Raw genomic sequence first — 8,545 nt, 5'->3', positions numbered from 1 at the left:
CGAAACTGCGCAATTGCGCAGTTCTTATTGGGATAGGGAGGCTTTAGACTAGCCCGGGAGTGGAGGATGCCTGTGGTGGCTAACCTCTGCTCCTTCAGTAGCCATAGAAGGGTGGGGGGAGGATAGGGATGCGGGGGATGCCTGGGCCGGGGATAACATCATTGCGGGCGGAGCTCCAATTGAGGTTGTGTGGGGCAGGGGGGAGATATGGCGGTGGGAGAAGGGACTTCCGTTCCAGGGGAAGGCGTGATCGATGCATCATATCTATCTCGCCTTCCTGTCCCCCTCCCAACCTGAAGGACCTGAGGGTCACTCCAACCGTGCCACAAACCCTGTCGCTGCTCCTGTGCAATGCCAGGTCTATCAACAACAAGACCCACCTCCTCCACGATATGGTGGAGGACAGTAAATGTGACCTGGCATGCATTACCGAGACCTGGCTTGGGCCTGAAGGAGATGCTGTGTGGGCTCAGGCCCTGCCTGCTGGGTTCTCGGTGAAGGCCCAGCGCAGGTTAGGTGGGCGGGGGGTGTGTGGCCTTGATACATAGGAACACCGTGTCCCTCACCAGGAACCACATCCGACAGACCTCCTATATCGAGTGTATTTACCTGACCCTAAAGGCTAGGGACAGTCTAGGGATTCTGTTAGTGTATCGGCCACCCCGTGCATTAGCGGACTTCCTTAACGAGCTGACATAGCTGGTCGCTGAGCTGATGTTGGAGACGCCCAGGCTTCTTGTCCTGGGCGACTTCAACATCTCCCTCACGGCCAGCCATGTTCCATCTGGTGCGGCTCGGGAATTCATGGAGACCATGGCGGCCATGGGCCTGTCCCAGCTGATACAGGGTCCTACGCATTGCGCGGGTAATACTCTCGATTTGGTCTTCTGTTCGGATGCGGAAAATCCGTGGGTGGAAATAGCTAATATTTCCCCCCTGCCATGGACGGATCATTTTCTGGTAGAGGTGAAAATCAAGGCCTCTACCCAGATCCCCCCCAGGGGTGGCGGACCAGTTAGGATGGTCCACCCTCGAAGGCTGATGGAACCTGAGAGGTTCCAGGAAGCCTTAGAGGGGCTCACGGTTGGCAATGACGGCGACTCTGTTGATGCCCTCACCGGTATTTGGAATACCGGTCTCTCTAGGGCTATACACAGTATCGCTCCCAAGCGCCCTCTCAGGCCCGCTTCCAAACGTAAGCCCTGGTATACGGAAGATCTCCGGGCGAGGAAGCGGGTTCTGCGACGGCTAGAGTACCGTTGGCGGAAACACCTTCGCTTACACGACAAGGCTCTCCTAGACCAACTGTTAAAGGACTACGGAGAGGCAATACGAGCAACAAAGAATTCGTTCTATGGTGCTCGTATTGCGTCCGCGGAGTCGCGTCCGGCAGAGTTGTTCAGGGTGGTTAGGGAGTTAACTCAGCTCCCTCCCACCCTGAACCAGATCCTTGAACCTTCTAAGGCCTGCTGTGACTTGTTTAACGACTTTTTTGCGGATAAAACCTCTCGTATAAGCGAAGGTCTGAACGCCGACATTTCAGCAGAACCTAGGGTAGAAGTGTCCAGAGCCTCTGTGGACTATGTTAAACTGGATCAGTTTGAGTTGGTGAGTACCGAGGATGTGGACAAGATCCTTGGAAGTGTTCGGAAAACAACCTGCTCTCTTGATCCCTGTCCCTCATGGTTAGCGGCCCAGGGGGGACCGGCGGTAACATCATTGTTACGCCGGATAGTTAACACATCTCTGAGGGATGGGCTATTTCCATCACAACTTAAATTGGCCATTGTAAAAGCTATTTTAAAAAAGCCCTCCCTCGACCCCCTGGTACATAATAATTATCGGCCTGTTTCGCTGCTTCCATTTTTGGGTAAGGTGATCGAGAGGGCGGTTGCGATCCAGCTTCAGGCGGTCTTGGATGAAACGGATTATTTGGACCCATTTCAAACTGGCTTCCGGGCGGGTTACGGGGTTGAGACGGCCATGGTCGCCTTGGTCGATGATCTCCGTCTGAGCATCGACAGGGGAAGCGTGTCCCTGTTGGTGCTCTTGGACATCTCAGCGGCTTTCGATACCATAGACCATGGTATCCTTCTGGGGCGCCTGGCAGAGGTGGGGATCGGGGGCACTGCGTTCCAGTGGTTCCGGTCCTACCTCTCCGGGAGGTCCCAGATGGTGCAGCTGGGAGACGTGTGCTCTGATGAGAGGCCCCTTAAAACTGGGGTCCCTCAAGGAGCCATTCTGTCTCCCATGCTCTTTAACATTTACAGTGGTACCCCGGGTTACGAAATTAATTCGTTCCGCGGTTAATTTCGTAACCCGAAATACCTTCGTAAGCCGAATTCCCATAGGCGCTAATGGAAAAATAGCTCTCTGCTGCCCTCCGGTGGCGGAAAATAGCGCCGCGGTTTTTTCGTAACCCGAAGAAACCTTCGTAAGCCGAAGCAATAAATCCCTATGGGATTTTTTCGTATCCCGAAAAATTCGTAACCCGGCGCATTCGTATCCCGGGGTACCACTGTACATGAAACCGCTGGGAGAGATCATCCGGAGACATGGGGCGCGGGGTTATCAGTACGCTGATGACACCCAAATTATTTTCTCCATGTCTCCGACTGATGCAGTGACTGGGGATGGCGTCTCTCCTCTCGTGGCCTGTCTGGAGTCAGTAATGGGCTGGATGAGGGAAAACCGACTCAAATTGAATCCAGAGAAAACGGAGGTACTAGTGATAGGTTCTCCTGGTCCAGGAATGGCGGTGGTTCCACCTGTCCTGAACGGGGTCACGCTCCCTGTGAAGGACTCCGTGCGCAGTCTGGGGGTGCTTCTTGACTCGTCGCTCCACCTGACAGCTCAGGTGAATGCGACGGTCAAGAGCACCTGTTATCAGCTTCGGCTGATTCGCCAGCTGCGCCCATACCTGGCCCAGAGGGACCTAGAAACTGTTGTACATGCTCTGGTAACTTCGAGACTGGACTTCTGCAATGTACTCTACATGGGGCAACCCTTATACCAAACTCGGAAGCTACAAATGGTGCAGAACATGGCAGCCCGGCTGGTCACTGGTGCTTCCAGGACCAGCCATATAACACCGGTCTTGAAAGACCTCCATTGGCTGCCCATCCGCTTCCGAGCTCAATATAAGGCGTTGGTAATTACCTATAAAGCCCTAAATGGCTTGGGCCCAGGATACCTAAAGGACCGCCTCTCCCCATATATTCCGCCTCGCACCCTCAGAACGTTTGGGCAGCAATTACTAAAGGTGCCTGGGGCCAGGTTAGCCTCCACCACACGGAGGACATTTTCCACGGCTGCCCCAGCCCTTTGGAACACGCTGCCCACCGAGCTCCGCTCGTCCACCACCCTGGCCCAATTCAGGAAGGATTTGAAAACCTTCCTGTTCCAACAGGCATTCCCCGAATAAAATCCTGTGGGCCTCCCTCCTCTTCCGTGGCCAAGAGGTTGGGCTATGGGGCTTTTTGTTTGTTATTTTTTATAATTGCTGTATATGTATTTTAATCTTTCTTGTCTTTGTGTTTCAATTGTATTTTAATCCTGTTGTGCGCTGCCCTGATTGTAAGAAGGGCGGGATATAAATAAAAATTTTATTATTATTATTATATAGTCTCCATTAGGAAAGAAAAAAAGGTAAGCCCTATGTATGTTCACTATGGGAAGCAAAACCATGAATTTGTTATATGCAATGCACCAGTAGAGGATGATCATAGAGTTGCCAAGGAAGCCAGAGGACATCCAATCCAGCCCTGTCAGTATAGGAATCCATTGATAAAGCAATCTTGACTGGTGGTTGTTTAAAAATTGTGGTCCGACGGCATCAATGAAGTGACATTCTCTTTGGGGATTCGTAGAAGAGATCGACGGCAAGGATATGAAGCAGCATTTTGTTTCGGATGATTTATTTTTCAAAAACAGCCCCCATTGACATGAATGCGTATATTGATTTTCCTGTCGTTCTAATGAATCGCGTTTCATCTCTGTTGTACGTCTCATTATAGAATGCCACTTCTACGCCAAGGGATGCCTTAGCGATGAGTTGCTTGATAAGTCAGGACTGTCGGCTTGCATCACTTTCGGATGTCTGGTTCATTTGCCAAGCAGTTGCAGAAATGGGGCTTCTGCTTCCAGCTCTAATGGCATTATCTACAGCTTCTTTGTGCAAGCCAGCATGCTGTAAGTGGTTTTGAATATTGGGTTGGAAGGGCTCCAGGAAAACAGCATTTGGATCTTTTGTTCAGCCATGGTTGACTTTAGGAAAGTCACACTCTCTCACCCTGAAAGAAAGGGAATGGCAGCTGCAGTGCAGTTTTATACCACTTTAACTGTTATGGCTTTAGACTAAACCGTTTTGGGTCCCAATTTTGGAAATGGTCAAGAAGGCAAAAGGGATTAATGAGGAAGAACAAAAAAACTGGCCCAGGTTGCAGCAGCTTGCTTTTGCCTGAGTTCATTGGGAAGGACTTTGCCCACTATTCTCCATACTGTTAAGCTGCATTACTATTTTTGCACTTTGCACTGGATTTGCAACAATTGGAAATAAGCTGAGCACAAAGGCAGAAAGTGGGAAGAGGAGAAAGAAACTGGGACATTTTAAAAGCAACTGAAAAAGTAGGATGACAAAGGAGTAACTGGGACTACTCTTGCAAAACTAGGTATTGTAAGGTATGGCAGAGTAAACCCATTGAATCAATCCATTGTAAATTCTGTTGAATCGGGAATCTACTCTAGTTGGGACTAGAAATTAAGTTTAAACCTGAGTGTTCATCACTGATATCTTTGATGGCATCTTTCCGCATGCCACTTTTACTACAGGGTTACCTGTTCCGATAGCAAGAAGGATCCAGATTGTGTGTGTGTGTGTGGCTTTGTTACTTCCAGGAATTCTTCCTTTCTTGTGATAGCGCACACTTGAATTGCCCTTATTTACAAGAATAAAGGCAAGTCAAATATGCATGCATGCGTGCGCATGTAACAGTCTCATAATTTCTTTTTATACATTGTTTGTGGTGTTTAATTTTGCTGCCTTTAATTATTGCTACTGGCTGCTCCTGAATTTTTTTAGTGAGCATATGTATTTTTATCTTCAGTCTGCAGACAAGCTGCAGTCGGGTTTCATAGAGCGTCAAGCTGTTTGCTGATTTTTCCGTCTTTCTGTTTTTAAATATCGTCTGGCTCATATTTTCTGGTCTGATTTTATCTCTTTAGCTCCTGATGGAGTAGACCCCCCAAATGTATCAGCTGTCTGTGAACAGTTATTGAACTCACGTCATTCAGCACCAAACTGAAAAGACATTGCAGAAATAATCCAGTTTGAGACTGATTTAACTGCTCTGGCTCAGTGCTAGGGAATCAGGGGAACTGTAGTTTGTGGTAGCAGCAGAGTGCTCTCTTAGAGAATTCCCTAGCATTGATCCAGGGCAGTTAAAGTGGTGTGAAACTGGTTTATTTCTGCAGTGTGTTATATGCAAGAATTCACTGCCTACCCTTTCTACAAATTCTGGTGTCTGGGGAGTTTATCACACGGACGAATTTCTCTTAATTTCGAATGAAAAGAAAGTGGGGCCAAAAACATTCACATGTATTCGCTAATTCAGCAAATTTATGTGAATTCGAATTGCGCTCGAACTGACTTCCCATTGCCCGAAAATAGCTTGCCATTGCCCAAAATTGTATGTAATCACCTCTCACACAATAACGTGAAACCCCATGATTGCATTCAGATTGACTTCCCATTGCCCGAAATTGCGTGTGGCAGTCTATCACACAATAACGTTAAACCCCATGATTGCATTCAGATTGCCATTGGATTATACTTCCAATTTCCCTTGTCTGAGAACGTTCTGGGAGATGGGTTCTGACTGTGTTTTGTGTTTGTAGGAGATGCTTGGTGGGAAGAGCATGCCATCTTGTGAGTCTTGAGCTGTGGCCTGAATTGATGCATCCCCAATATATATGTACACCACCTCAGTGGACTTTATCACACAGGGAAAATCAGGGGTTTATATAGTGATTATCCCGTGAAAATCATGCAATCGCGATTAAGATTTCCACACAATGTCGCGATTAAAGAGCCATTATCCTGGGAACAACCAGGCAATGAACCGCAACAAATCATTCACGGGGAAATATGGTGAATGATTTGTTGCTGGTGATTCCCTAGTTATTCCCAGGATAATGACTCTTTAATTGCAATGTGTGTGGAAATCTTAATCACTATCGCATGATTTTTCATGGGATAATCACTATTTAAGTCCCTGACTTTCCCCATGTGATAAAGTCCATTGAGAGCCAGAGCTCTGGAAGAGCTCATCTCTGCCAGCTTTCCTCAATGATGGAAGATTCAAATGTATTAAACTGTAATCTCCATCCATCTCCGTGGCCAGGTTGGCTATGGACCTCTTGGACTTCTATTTGGATTATTTAAGGCTGGCGTTTTTCTGCGCTCCTTGTCCTCTAGTTCAGTGACAAGATCAGATTCCTCCTCTTCACTGTTTAAAACATTGTTCTAGCTCCCTACTTTTTGTGTCCAGAAGAAACTCTAGTACTCTCCATCAAGGGAGCATGCTATTTGAGGCACAGACCCTGACAAATATTTCCTTCTTGTTGTGGGCCTTTCCAACTTAAGGCGACCCTATGACAAACCTAATATTGGGGTGTTCTTGGTAAGATTTACTCAGAGGAGGTTTGCCATTGCCTTCGCCTGAGGCTGAGAGAGTGTGACATGTCTAAGGTTACTCAGTGGGTTTTATGGCTGAGTGAGGAATTGAACCCTGGTGTTCAGAGGTGTAGTCCAACATTGAAACCACTAGGTCCTCCATTTTCTCCTACCAAGGTGTAGGATGCAGACCTACACTGACTCAATCTGAGTTGAAATCCTTCATCTCCTGTTTCCTCCAACATTTCTTTTCTTGATGCCACTTGCAATCTATCTTCAGAAGCTTCTAAGAAGGTTGAAATCAATCTGGTGTGAGAAAGGAGCACTGAAGGATTGCTTTTCCGGCACAGTTTGGTTGATTCTAGACTTCTCCCTTGCAATGCACTCTGACATGTTTCCAGGCTGTGGCTAAAATGGTGCTGCAGCATCTAGCTCATAAATTTCAAATGCATCTCCATGTGAGATTGTAGGAACATCAAGAGACATTTCGGTCTTGGTTGGTTGCTTCTCATCACGAGAAACATGTTCGGATGGCTGCTGCATCATGCCATTTGGAAAACATGAAAATTGTTTTCTTCAGCAGGTGGCTCATGGGAGATCATTTGAGACTCAAGACTAGAATTTTCCTTGTTAAACAGTGAGTGAGCATGAAGGGGGGAAATGACACAGCCTTCGGATCATGGGTAAGTTCATACGCCTGTAACTAAGCTGCTTTGAGTTGTTCATGCGTGACAAGTCATATATCCATATTAGGTTTGCTCAAAAGGATTTCTTCATCATCTGCATCTTGGGCAAGCAAGATCATGTTGAATCTGCAGTTTTTGTTAGATGCTGTTTTAGTCTGAGGAAAGTAAGGATGTAGTGCTTCAATCATGCTCACTCTTATGACGGATTGTCTAGTTGGAAAGTATCCATTTTAGACATGTTTTATAGCATTGTTTTCTAAGAGGTTGCAAACCGTCTGTTTAATGATCTGCTCTAGAATCGTCATAAGCGTATGCAAGACCCACTGAAGTTGGTGGCACTTACTTCTGAGCAAACATGCTTGGAATACAGTTCAAGGATATAGTCGTGTTAGTCTGTGGAATTAGTATGTAGAGAGATCTTATAGTCGATTGCCATGGACAGAGAGGCAGGATATAAATCAAGCTTATTATTATTAGTTATTATTATAGCACCTTTGAGACTAACTGGAATAAAAAAGGTTGCCTGCATGAGATTTTGTGAATGCACTTTCTACTAAATGCATCTGAGGAAGTATACTGAAGCCTGAAGTACCTTTTGTCCTTTCTTTTTTTTAAGGCAAAGGGGCCTATTTAACTCAAATATAACAGCAGGAAGGTAAGAAAATTACAGTGCCTATCAATATATTTAATACCAAAATAAATGAGATAAAATGATCACTGCAACAAGGATTGTGACATTTATAATACTAATACTGATCATGTAGAACAACGGTTGTGTAATTTAGCAGGGGCAGGTTACAAAATTAAAGCCAGCCCACGTGGTTTTCGATAGCAGCTAAAAGCTCCATGACATAGATATGGTTACAATGAATGACCAGCACATTGGCAGTGCAAGGCCTACAAGAAAAAGCAGACACCAGACTCCGTCCAATTCTTAGTCCCAACTAGAGCTGACCCATTCAATCCATATTTGCTTAACAGCCAAGTCCTGACCCATTGAATTTACTTCCAGATTCCCAGGATTTGTGCATAGGCTTCCAGCTTAAAAATCATGGATGCATCCATTCATTTCAGTGCAGCTTGAGACTCTACTAATTTAAGAGTGGAGTCTTAAGAACAGACTGGGAAAGGGACTTCAGAACCAAGGAAGACAGATGACAAGGCAACCAAGGAAGACACGACAAAA

The sequence above is a fragment of the Sceloporus undulatus genome, chromosome 7, assembly GCF_019175285.1.
Source record: "Sceloporus undulatus isolate JIND9_A2432 ecotype Alabama chromosome 7, SceUnd_v1.1, whole genome shotgun sequence".
In the NCBI taxonomy this organism is placed as follows: domain Eukaryota; kingdom Metazoa; phylum Chordata; class Lepidosauria; order Squamata; family Phrynosomatidae; genus Sceloporus; species Sceloporus undulatus.
The sequence above is the reverse complement of the archived record's forward strand: the minus strand, read 5'-3'. Positions refer to the sequence as shown.